This window comes from Leptonychotes weddellii, chromosome 3 (genome assembly GCF_054177405.1).
Source record: "Leptonychotes weddellii isolate Sample4059 chromosome 3, ASM5417740v2, whole genome shotgun sequence".
NCBI classification, from domain to species: Eukaryota; Metazoa; Chordata; class Mammalia; order Carnivora; family Phocidae; genus Leptonychotes; species Leptonychotes weddellii.
In genome coordinates, this window is record NC_138371.1 from 71,139,746 (window position 1) to 71,153,324 (window position 13,579).

Sequence of the window (13,579 nt, forward strand, 5' to 3'; positions counted from 1 at the left end):
TGGATGAAATCTTATAAGGAAGTGTAAACACACGAATCAAATACCATCAGAGCTGCTTGCCTAAATCCAGGATAAGGGCATGGAACAACTCTCCTAAACTCTTCTAGAGCAATTAAAAGCCTTGGGTAGCAACTGCCAGGACACCCCCTGCATGGAGCACCTAAGGACATCCTGGCTGGCATTAACTTCAACTTCAGCTGTTCTGCCAGGGTGCTGTCTATGTGGAGAGCCCTGGGACTGCCCCAACCCATGCCCACTTCAGCTCCAGCCATACTACCAGGACAGCTTCAGCATGGAGTGCCCCAGGACCCCAGCCCACAGCAGGCACAGCTTCAACCAGCCAGCCAAAGTCACCAGGCACACAACCTACACAAGGAATGACCATACCTAAGACCATTCCTTCAAGTTTAGAAGTAGCTGTTCCACCTAATTCATAGAAACAAACACAGAAAGTCAACCAACATCAGGTGATGGAGGAATATGCTCCAAATGAAAGAACAAGACAAAATCACAGAAAAAAACTAAATGAAATGGAGATAAGCAATAGGCCTGATAAAGACTTCAAAGACATGATTATAAAGATCACTAAGATCATTCAAGGAAAGAAGAGTAGAAGAACTCAGAACTTCAACAAAGAGAAGTTATAAAAAAGATTCAATCAGAGTTGAAGAATACAATAACTGAAATGAAAAATATACTAAAGCAAATCAACAATAGATTAGTAGGTGCAGAAAATGGATCAAAGATCTGGAAGACAGGATAATAGAAAGCATATAAGCTGAATCGCAAAAAGAAAAAAGAATGTTAAAATATCTCTTGGACAAGATCAAGCAAACAGAACATTCACATTATAGGGGGTCCCAGAAGAAGAAAAGAGAAGAAAGGGCAGAAAACTTATTTGAAGAAATAATAGCTGAAAACTTCCCTAACCTGGAGAAGGAAATAGACATCCATTTTCAGGAAGCACAGAGAGTTCTAAAGAAGATGACTCCAAGGAGGCCCATTTCAAAATACATAATAATTAAAATGTCAAGGATTGGAGGGCGCCTGGTGGCTCAGTGGTTAAGGTCTGCCTTCGGCCCAGATCATGATCCTGGGGTCCTGGGATCAAGCCCTACGTGAGGCTCCCTGCTCAGCGGGGAATCTGCTTCTCCCTCTGTCTTTCCCCACCACTCGTGCTCTCTCTCAAATAAATAAATAAAATCTTTAAAAATAAATAAATTAATTAAAAAATAAATAAATAAATAAATAAAATGTCAAAGATTAAAGACAAAAACAATATTTTAAAAGCAGTAAGGGAAACCATATAAGACTATCAGCTGATTTTTCGGGAGAAACTTAGCAGGCTAGACCAGAAGGGCATGATATAGTCAAAGTGCTGAAAGGAAAAAACCCACAACCAAGAATATTCTACTGGGCAAGGTTATCATTCAGAATTGAAGGAGAGATAAAGAGTTTCCCAAACAGGGGCACCTGGGTGGCTCAGTTGGTTAAGCATCTGCCTGCCGCTGAGGTCATGATCTCAGGGTCCTGGGATTGAGCCCTATGGTGGGCTCCCTGCTCAGCAAGGGGTCTGCTTCTCCCTCTTCCTCTGCTCCTCCCCCACCCCCACACTTGTGCTCTCTCTCTCAAAATAAATAATAAATCTTAAAAAAAAAAGAGTTTCCCAAACAAACAAAAGTTAAAGGAGTTCTTCACCACTAAACTGGCTTTACAAGAAATGGTAAAAGGACTTTTTTAAGTGGAAAAGAAAAGGCTGTAATTAGAAGTACAAAAAAAGAAATACGGGTGCCTGTGTGGCTCAGTCGGTTAAGCCTCCGACTCTTGCTTTCAGCTCAGGTCACGATCTCAGGGTCGTGAAATCAAGACCCCTGGGGTTGGGCTCTGCATGGGGTATGGAGCCTACTTAAGATTCTCTCTCCCTCCCTGTCCCTCTGCCCTCCCCATCTCCTACTCTTTCTCTCTCTCTCAAAAAAAAAAGAAGTTAAAAAATATGAATAAAAAGATGCAAAACATGACAATATATACATAAAACATGGAAGGGAGAGTAAAGCAGAAGTTATTTTAGAATGTGTTCAAACTGGGGCACCTGGGTGGCTCAGTAGGTTAAGCATCTGCCTTCAGCTCAGGTCATGATCCTGGGATCCGGGGATGGAGCCCCACATTGGGTTCCCTGCTCAGCGGGGTGGCTGCTTCTCCCTCTGCCCCTCCCCCCAGCTCATGCTCTCTTGCTTGCTCTCTTTTTAAAAGTCTTTTTAAAAAATTTTTTAAAATGTGTTCAAACTTAAGTGACCATCAACTTAATATAAAATGCTATATACTCAGAATGTCATATATTAACCTCATGGTAATCACAAACCCAAGACCTTTAATAGATACATGAAAAATAAAGAAAAAGGAAGCCAAGCATAGCACTCCAGAAAGTTATCATTCACAAGGAAAGAAAGAGAAGAAGAAAGGAACAGAAAACTACAAAAACAACCAGAAAACAATTAACAAAATGTCAATAAGTACATCCATATCAATAATTACTTTAAATCTAAATGGTCTAAATACTCCAATCAAAAGATATAGGGTGGTAGACTGGATAAAAAGCAAGACCCATCTATAAGCTGCCTACAAGAGATTCACTTCAGACCCAAAGACAAAGTGGAAAGTGTGAGGATGAGAAAAGATATTCCATGTGAATGGAAGTTAAAAAAAAAAAAAAAAAAAGCCAGGTTAGCAGTACTTGTATCAGACAAATAGACTTTAGAACAAACACTGTAACAAGAGACAAAGAAGGGCATTACATATTGATAAAAGGATCAATCCACCAAGAGGATATAACAATTGTAAATATTTATGCATCCCAAACTGGAGCATCTAAATATAAAAAGCAAATATTAACAAGGAGAAATTGACAGTAAAACAATAATAGTAGGAAACATTACCTCTCCACTTATATCAGTGGATAGATCACCAGGCAGAAATCAATAAGGAAACCATGTCTTTGAGCAACACATTAGACCAGATGGACTTAACAGATTATCTATCTATCTATCTATCTATCACATTCATCCCCAAAACAACAGAATACACATTCTTTTCAAGTTCACATGGAACATTCTTCAAAACAGATCACATGTTAGTCCAAAAAACATTTCTCAATAAATTTAAGAGGATTGAAATCATACCATGCATCTTTTCTGAGTACAATGATATGACTAGAAATCAGTCACACACCAAAAAAAAGTAGAAAAACCACAAACATGTGGAGACTAAACAACATGCTACTAAACAACCAATGGATTAATGAAGAACTCAAAGAGGAAATAAACAACAACATGAAGACAGATGAAAATGAAACACAGTCCAAAATCTTTGGGATACAGTGAAAACAGTTCTAAGAGGGAAATTTATAGCAATACAAGCTTACCTCAAGAAATAAGAAAACCCAGGACACTTGGGTGGCTCAGTCAGCTAAACATCTGACTCTTGATCTCAGCTCAGTTCTTGATCTCAGGGTCGTGAGTTCAAGCCCTGCATTACTTTAAAAAAAAAAAAGAAAAAAGAAAAACTCAAATAAACAATCCGATCTTACACCTAAAAGGAATGAGGAAAAAAAAAGAAAAAAAAACAAAATTCATGGTTAGTAGAAGAAAGGAAATCATAAAGATCAGAGCAGAAATAAATGAAATAGAGTAAAAATTAATAGAAGACATCAATAAAATGAAGAGCTGGTTCTTTGAAAGAATAAACAAAATTGATAGACCTTTAGCCAGACTCATCAGGGAAAAAAAGAGAGAGGTCACAAATAAAAGCAGAAATGAAAGAGAAATAACAACCAACACTACAGAAATAAAAAAGATGGGGCACCTGGGTGATTCCTTCAGTTAAGCGTTTGCCTTCAGCTCAGGTCATGATCCCAGAGTCCTGGGATTGAGCCCCACATCAGGCTTCCTGCTCATCAGGGAGCCTGCTTCTCCCTCTCTCTCTGCCCCTCTCCCTGCTTGTGCTCTCCCTCTCTCTCTCTCCCTCTCTCAAATAAATAAAATCTTTAAAAAAAAATTAAAAGGGCGCCTGGGTGACTCAGTTGGTTAAGCGACTGCCTTCGGCTCAGGTCATGATCCTGGAGTCCCGGGATCGAGTCCCGCATCGGGCTCCCTGCTCAGCGGGGAGTCTGCTTCTCCCTCTGACCCTCCCCCCTCTCATGTGCTCTCTCTCTCAAATAAATAAATAAAATCTTAAAAAAAAAATTAAAAAATATTATGAGATACTAGTATGAAAAATTATATGCCAACAAATTGCACAACCTAGAAGCAGTGAACAAATTTTTAGAAACATAATCTTCCCAAACTGAATCAGAAAGAAATAGAAAATCTGAACAGACCAATTACTAGTAATTAAATTAAATTGGTAATCAAAAAATTCTCAAAAAAAATGTCCAGGACCAATGGATTCACAGGTGAATTCTATCAAACATTTAAAGAAGAGTGAACACCTATTTTCTTCAAACGATTCCAAAAAATAGAAGAGGAAGGGAAGCTTCCAAATACATTCCATGAGACCAGCATTACCCTGATACCAAAGCCGGCAAAGACAATACAAAAAAAGAAAATTATAAGCCAATAACCCTGATGAACAAAGATGTAAAAATATCCAACAAAATGTTAACAAGCCATATTCAACAGTACACTAAAAGGATCATTCACCACAATCGAGTGGATTTTATTCTGAGGTTGCAAGAATGGTTTAGTATTCACAAATCAATGTGATATACTGCATTAACAAAATGAAAGATAAAAATCATATAATCATCTCAATAGATATAGAAAAAACATTTGTCAAAATTCAATATTTGTTCATGACAAAAATTCTCAATAAAATGGGTTTAGAAGAAGCATACCTCAAAACAATAAAGGCCATATATAACAAACCCACTTCTAATATACGCAATGGTGAAAAACTGAGAGTTTTTCCCGTAGGGTCAGGAACAAGACAAGGATGTCCACTCTCACCACTTTTATTCAACACAGTACTTGAAGCACAGCAGTCAGACAACAAAAAGAAATAAAAGTCACCTAAATTGGTAAGGAGAAGTTAAACTGTCACTATTTCAGATGACATAATAATACACATAGAAAGCCCTAAAGACTCCACCAAAAAAAAAAAAAAAAACTATTAGCAGTGATAAATGAATTCAGTAAAGTTTTGCAAAATACAAAATTAATACCCAGAAATCTGTTGCATTTATATACACTAACAATGAATTAGCAGAAAGAGAAATTAAGAAAACAGTTCCATTTATAATTGTGTCAAAAGGAATAAAATACCTAGAAATAAACTTAACCAAGGGGGTGAAAGACATGTATTCTAAAAACTATACACATTGATGAAAGAAATTGAAGATGACACAAATGGAAATTAATCAAAAGAATTAATATCATTAAAATGTCCTTACTACCCAAAGTAATCTACAGATTCAACGCAAGCCCTATTAAAATACCAACAGCATTTTTCACAGAATTAGAACCAATAATACTAAAATTTGTATGGAACCACAAAAGACCCCAAATAACCAAAGCAATCTTGAGGAAGAACAAAGCTGGAGGTATCACAACCCCAGATTTCAAGATATACTACAAACCTGTAACAGTCAAAATAGTATAGTACTGGCACAAAAGTAGGTACATAGATCAAATGGAACAGAATAGAGAACCCAGAAATACACCCACACTTATATGGTCAATTAATCTATGACAAAGAAGGCAAGAATATACACTGGGGAAAAGACAGTCTCCTCAACAAATGCTGTTGGGAAAACTGGACAGCTACATACAAAAGGATGAAACTGGACCACTTTCTTTCACTATACACAAAAGTAAACTCAAAATGGATTAAAGACCTAAACATGAGACCTGAAAGCATAAAACTCCTGGAAGAAAACATAGGCAATAATTTCTTTGATATCAACTTTAGGAACATTTTTTCTAGATATGTCTCCTCAGGCAAAGGAAACAAAAGCAAAAATAAACTACTGAGACTACACCAAAATAAAAATCTTTTGTATAGCAAAGGAAACCATCAACAAAATGCAATGGCAAGCCACCGAATAAGAGAAGATTTTTGCAAATGATATATCTGATAAGGGATTAGTATCCAAAATATATAAAGAACTTATACAACTCAACACCATAAAACCAAACAATCCAATTAAAAATTCCAAAGAAGACATGCAAATGGCTAACAGACACATGAAAAGATGCTCAACATCAATATTCATCAGGGAAATGCAAATCAAAACCACAGTGAGGTATTAACTTACACCTGTCAAAAAGGCTAGAATCAAAAAACAAGAAAGAACAAGTATTGACAATGATGTAGAGAAAAAGGAACTCTTCTACACTATGAACAAACAAACAAAAAGCAGAAACAGACCCATAAGTACAAAGAACAGGCTGATGGTTGCCAGAGGGGAGGGAGATAGAGGGATGGGCAGAATGGGTGAAGGGAAGTAGGAGATACAGGCTTCCAGTTATGGAATAGATGAGTCACAGCGATAAAAGATACAGCATGGGGGGATGCAGTCAATTGTATTGTGTTGCGTGGTGACAGATGGTAGCTACAGCATAATGCATAGACTTATTGAATCACTATATTGTACACCTGAAACTAATGTAACATTTTGTATCAACTATACTGCAATCTTTTAAAAATGTAAAAAAAAATCTGAAGCAAACAATACCAAATATTAATAAATATTAAACCTGAGTGACAAATTTTTTTTACAAGTGAGCTAACGGAAAATTTTGTGTTCTGTTGTTTTGTAAAAATGAGCACAAAGTTAGAAATCAGCATCAAAATCTCTAAGATCAAATGCTGGTATCTGGGTACTAATAGCACTCTAACCAACGATATTTCTGAATAAAAAATTGAAAGATCGTACTCACCTCTTTATCACAACGAAAATCTTTTTCTACTCCTTTCCTTTCTTGTTTCCTGTTTCCTGGACCCATATAATTTATTATTTCTTGAGTAGAATTACCAATTTACTTGAACTGAGTATGTCAAAGAGTAACTGAAATAAATAATTAAAATATAATAAAAATGTTTTTATGCTGGAACCAAAGACCTACCAGAGCTGACTTTTAGTAAATGGTGCTTCTGTGGCCTGAGAGAGTTTCAAAGATGTTGTCTCTGCCCTCTGATAGTTGAAGAATGACCAGCAATGTTGTTGGCAGAGACTTAGATACGGTGAGTATATTAAAATGTTCACGTGTATGAATAATATATCAGTTGAAGTCCGAACTTAAACCAATATCCTTTAAAAGGAGAGAACTGCAACACATTAATAAGAGTTTGCGCTTACTATAACAAAGTCCCCTCTTATCTAAACCAAAGTCTTTTAAGTTTATTACAGCAATCAGAGTAATGTGTTGGAATTTCACATGTGTATGTGTGCGTGAATAATGCGGGTCTTAACATTCCTTGGCCGAGTCCTATTCTTAGGTAGTTTTTCACAGAATGGCAGTTTTTACAAAAGCACAGCGTTTTCTCTTCAATGAAGAATCCCAAAAAGAATTCTAATCAATGGCAGACCTAATATCCCTTCTTTATTTGCCATTAGCCTAAGTTCAGGCTTTAACCTCTATGTTTTACTTGCGTTTAAACCAATATGTAAACTCATATTGTCTCCCTATCTATGGCACAGAATGGATCATTGCAAACTGCAAACTGGAGCAGTAGGCTCCCTTTCTATGTCCTGCTTCTGTTTCCCACTTTCCTAGTTTCATTTCCTCATGCCTTTAAAAAGATGCAAATGGAATTAAAACCATTTAAGAAATGTCCTCCTTGGTGGTATTTCCCACTTAAGGTTTTTTTAGATCATAAATCTGCTTTCTCACAATGTTATTATAATCCTTAATGTATTAATTGTTCGTAATAAAAGTGCATTTCTTATTTAAGAAGAGTGAAATTATGTGTGTGCTGCTGTCAGAGGAAGCCTTTGCAATGTGCAAGTTAATCTGTTCATTTATCCCATGGGCACTGATCGAGTGCTTATTACGTCCCAGCAGTCTGGGACCTGAACCCTTATCCTCAGAAGTTCATGAAGCAGTAGAAGAAATAGACTCATAAATGAAACACTGTGGCATGTTGCACTTGCCATACTAGAGATCTCTCTAACACAATATGTAAACCCTGATAAGGCACACGTAAGCCCTCATAGGACATGCTATTTGAACAGAATTGTAAAGGTTGCTTAACTAAACCCTCCTCCTGGCCATGATTTAGGGCCAGAGATCCACCCAGTTTCTAGACGACAGGAAGAACTCATCCGAATTCCAGTTCTAGTGGAAAACTGAGATGCCAAACCTTTAGAGAAGCAAGAACTCAGAATGGGGCAAAGGTGATAACTCTGTATAACACTATTCAACCATCCAAAAAAAATCATGTCCTCTAGCATCCATTCAACAAATGTTTACTGAGTTCTGACTACGTTTGCGGCAATGTTCTATGTGCTAGAAATACGGCATTGAACAAAAGAGATATATATAATTCTTCACCCTGATGGAACTTACATGAGAAGGAAAATAATATTAAAGATTTGGGAAAATATCATGTGAAAGAAGCTGCTTATAGAATAGTATATATGGTATAATCTTGACTTTATTATATAGGAAAAGACTAAAGAATTACTGTATGTTAGCTTTTGCTGCATAACAGACTACAAAACGTCTTGGTTTAGATAACAACCATTTATTTAGCTTGAGATTCAGTGGGTTTGTGCTCTGGCCTGGGCTTACTGGTGGTTATTCTGCTGGTCATGATTGGGTCCACCTTTTAGGGGTCTGCGTTCAGGGGCTACTAACTAGGCAGCTCTGCTACTGGAGACTTGCTGAGTGTCGGCTGATGTGACAGGGGCAACTAGGCACATGTCCCTTATCATTCAGAAGGTTAGCATAGGCTGGGGCGCCTGGGTGGCTCAGTCAGTTAAGCGGCTGCCTTCGGCTCAGGTCATGAGCCCAGGGTCCTGGGATCGAGTCCCGCACCGGGCTCCCTGCTCAGTGGAGAGCCTGCTTTTCCCTCTCCCTCTGCCGGCCTCTCTGCCTACGTGTACTCTCTATCTCTCTCTGTCAAATAAATAAATAAAATCTTTAAAAAAAAAAAAAGAAGGTTAGCATAGGCTTATTTACAAGGTGGCAGTACCTTCTGAGGGCAGCAAGAGAGGGCAAGCACAATCGTAAGCATTTTCCAAGTCTCTGTTTGTGATGCATTTGCTACTGTCCCATTGGCCAAGCCCCGAGTCAATGCCTACAGGGAGGTATGAACACATTTGGGGGCCTTGCTGTAACAGTTTACTATAGATATATACCAAAAAGCTCTAGCAAATGGGTAGAACCACAATCTACAAGAAGAAATCAGAGAGAGCTCTCTGCATACTATCTATAGTATAGTATATATCTATACTATAGATATATACCAAAAGGGTGGTTGCCTGGGTAGTGGGATTACGGTTTATGGTTTCTTCTCTATTTCTCCTTAAATTTTTGAAATTTCTTTTGGTAGTCAGGAGAAGGAACTCAGAGGCCTATTATCAGAAGCTGAGGATGCCGGGCACTTGCAGCTTGGAGCTCAGTGACAGTGCCCAGCGCTTAGCACTGGGCACCACGTTTGGGTACCTAGAAGTACATCATACTCCACTTGGCCTGGCTGAACTGGGGAAGAGAGGCTTCAGCAAATAGCTTCTTGGCTCAGAAACACAGTATATTATAATCCAGTCTGCATATATGAGAAATCAGAAGACTCAGTTTGGGGTGCAAGAACAAGCATAGGCAGGAGGAATAATGATAAAGGAAGCCCCCTTATGCAAATTTGAACCTCCTATTGGAGTGGGATGAACTCGGGAAGGAAAGAAGAGAATTCTAAGTCTCTCTGATAATTTTAGCATTAGTTATTAGAATATTAGATGCTGGTGGAAACTCAAACATCATTTTATTCAAACTCTTCATTACGTCAGAGTTCCAGAGAAGCGGCAGGTCTTGACAGGCTTCCTGACATCCTGTGACAGAGGTAGAACTAGAACCCAAGTCTCCTGAGAGCAAGTCTGGTCGTTTCTCCTTGTTGTACTGCTGTTCTGAAGACAGCTGGTCCATTTGTGAACAGTGGGATGGTGACTGGCTTTCTCTCTTCCCCTGTACCTTTCCTCCCACATACAACACACACACACACACACACACACACACACACACACACACAGACTGTGTATTAAGATGATCCAAGTGTTACCATTAACAATGGCTACCATTGGCTACCATTTCTCATGCTGTGCCTTTAAGACTATACCTGGAGGTTATGAGATAAGATACACTAAGCAAGCAATTTTTAAAAGACTTACAGTTAATGAGCCCTTGAAAAATATAGGTTGGCTTGCCAAGTCAACACTGGTCTCAGGCCTGGGATTTTGCCAGGGGCAAATTATCTGCTACATCGATGGAACTCTCTTGGCTTTGCTTGACTTGAGCCTATTAGTATGCCCAAGGCCTTTACTTTGAAAGGAGCATTGAGAATAAAAGTTATTGTTGCTGCAATGGATGTTTTATTATTTATCAAGTCCAATGCCATTCCTTTTTATGATGGTCAGAACCAGATATTTTGTCATAAAGGAATATACACAATTACTTCACAAAAATGAACCTGGCTTATTGCATCTATCTAAATATATTTGGGTTAAGGACGTGAGATGGAAGGAAACAAGAAAAAGAGGGAGAGATAGAAGAGCTACTGCTCATATGTACCACTGTTTACAGGATTCCAAGAAGGTGTTATGATTCGTGCCTCATGAAAACAGGTACATGAAGAAATCAGAGAGAGCTCTCTGCAAAATATTAGGATCTCCCTTTTCTACTATATACAGGTGGAAGAATGAGTTAATTATTTCTCTGTGTCAAGCCAAAAATGACTCAGGCATAATGATTTGGTTTTTTAACTGGGTAACTTGGATTGTAATGTGATTTTCTCACTTTATCTATATTACCTCAGATGTGGATCTGAGGGTCTGCCTAATCCCACCACTTCCCTTCCCTTTTCACTGAGAGCTCACTCAGCTCTTATTTCTGCCATCATGGGTTGAGGCTAACAGGAAGCATATCATCTATGTGGTGACAAGGCTTTCAGAAAATGCCTTCTTGACTGTTGCCAACTATAAGTCCCAAAACCCTAAAATGTGAGGCCACCTGACTATTCTCCACAGCCCTTGGATTGCTCTGAGCTATCTTCGTCTCCAGTTCCATTTGCATTTTCCCATGCAGGTCACACTATGTGCATGATTTGCCTAAGTTTCTGACAAAGCTAACGAATCTTTGATAAATGAGCATCTATTCTAAATGTAAGGCATTTGCTTGAAATAGGTTTGACTCGCAACTCAATGTTGCATGGGATTTAAAGATCTCTAACCAACGCTCTGTTTTGTTATATAGGGCAGGCTTGAAAACAGATGAGGCTGCCGGGCACTAGGATCTCCTTGACCTTTGGGCCCCTGAGCCATATCTAAAGCTCTAGCAAATGGGTAGAACCACAATCTACAAGCTCTTGCTTTTCTATTCCACTCTCCTCTGACTGGTCTTGGAGACACTAGAATCCAAATCCCAAGCGCAACAGTTTCTTTAGTATTATACCTGACCAGAATTGTTCTGGCACAAATGGACAGGTATTTCAGGGTTGAAATAATCAACTCTAGAGACACTCCTGAATCTATTCTATACATAAGTTATTAAAAAATAATTTGAATGATTTATTAACAGTTATTGAGTATCTATTCTGAGCCAGGTTTCTGGGATTATAGAGATAAGTAAATTAAGTCTTTCTCCTCAAGAAGTCCAAAACCGAACACGAGAGACACATCTATAAACATATTAATTATAACACCTTGTCCTAAGTACAACAGTAAAATTGAGGCACAGTAGTAACACAGAGGGGTAGTGATTAACTTTCTCTTGAGGCAGAAATGCTCAGGGAAGGCCTCTAATGTCTCATTCAGCAGTGCAGGCCTAGCAGCTTCTTCAAGGATCCCTGAGAATTACCTAAGGTACATGGAATTAAGGAATATCTGGGCTGAAAAGTATATATCTTTAAAGATTTTATTTATTTGAGAGAGAGAGAGTGAGAGCAGGAGGGAGAGGGAGAGAGGATCTGAAGCAGGCTCCCCAATGGGTACAGAGGCGAATGTGGGCTCGATCCCACCACTGAGCCAAAACCTGAGCCAAAACCAAGAGCTGGAGCCTTAACTGACCGAGCCACCCAGGCACCCTGGGCTGAAAAGTATCTTTAGAAACTACACTATCTTTCTACATTTAGCCAAGACTGCGTTTATATACTATTCTCTGCAAAGAGGGAAGCAGACATCATTTGTGGAAACCTTTGTTCAAAAAACAGGAAAAAGAGTGGTGTTAAAGGTACTAAAATAGAAAAGTTTTTCCTTTCTTTGGTCTCTCTTTTGACTTGTGATGTTTTTTATTTGCTATTTAATGTTCTTCTAAGTAAAAACGTTTTCTTCATTATTAGCATGAATTTTACGACTTGTATTTTTTCAATGCCACCTTTAACCCTAAGAGCATTAACTCATACCCGGAATCACTGAAATGACACAGTTCTTATCTCATGGCTCCTACATGCATAAGCATTTGGTTCTTACCAAAATCCTAGAAAAGGTGCACCAAGTTAACTCAACTGTTTCTGTTTGACTTCATGATATGGGCACATTCTGCCAACATTCTACTGTGCCTTACTGCCCAGTAAGGAATTGCAGAAAGGAAAAGGATCTCTGGGCTGCCTTATCTTCCCCCTTCCTTCTGTGTCGTCACAGTGTAAGTGGCTGGCTAAGACAGGGAAGTAATACGAGTGCAAGTGCGAGAGGATGTGATAGGGTTCCTTGGTTTTCGTGTTAGAACGCCATCACCTTCTTTCTGCATTTGAAACAAACTGTGGTTCGAAGGGAAGGCGTGGCCTCTTGCAGCTGTCAACCCCGCCGCTTACTAGTCCTGGATGTAACACCTTCTGCTTGCTCTGAGTCTCACTGTGGGTCCGCCAGAATGCTGTGCTCCCTGGGCAGTGGGAGTGCCATATGCAAACGCAGGGCGAAGGAACAGTGGATACATGTGTTGTGCATGTCTCCTCCGCTTGCGGGCGTGCCCCACTGTCCCACTGGACATTGCTTACGAGACACAATTTCAAAGACAAAATCATTAAGACTTTCATGATACCAGCAGAATATCAAACCAAGAGCACAGCTCTGTCTAGAAAAAAAGGCTAAAGCTGTACCCTGGCTCGAAATAGACATGTTGAATGACCGCACATCAGGTTTATGATTTGCCACCGTTGCAGTTTCTGGATAAAATTCTATGTTTAACCACTGTGATATATTCCTGCTCGAGGTTCACAATCATTCCTCAACAATACTACAATGTTACTGCAATCATAATTTACACCAGAAGATTGTGTTCTGCGCAGACAAGGGCAACTTAGCTTGGTCTTCTTCACCTTAAGGTTCAAAATCTAACATAAGCCACAATGACGGGAATAGATTTGTATAAAGCACACA

The 13,579-nt window shown here is 38.8% G+C and overlaps 1 long non-coding RNA gene across 1 annotated transcript in view; it reads right to left on the reverse strand.

The window, feature by feature from the left end:
* Positions 1 to 3,511: 3,511 nt before the first annotated feature.
* LOC145720798 (uncharacterized) overlaps positions 3,512 to 13,579 on the reverse strand; it is a 72,625-nt gene continuing 62,557 nt past the window's right edge. Inside the window, exon 3 of the long non-coding RNA XR_014144007.1 lies at positions 3,512 to 3,530. This is a non-coding gene — a long non-coding RNA (uncharacterized LOC145720798). The remainder of the gene's footprint in view (positions 3,531 to 13,579) is intronic.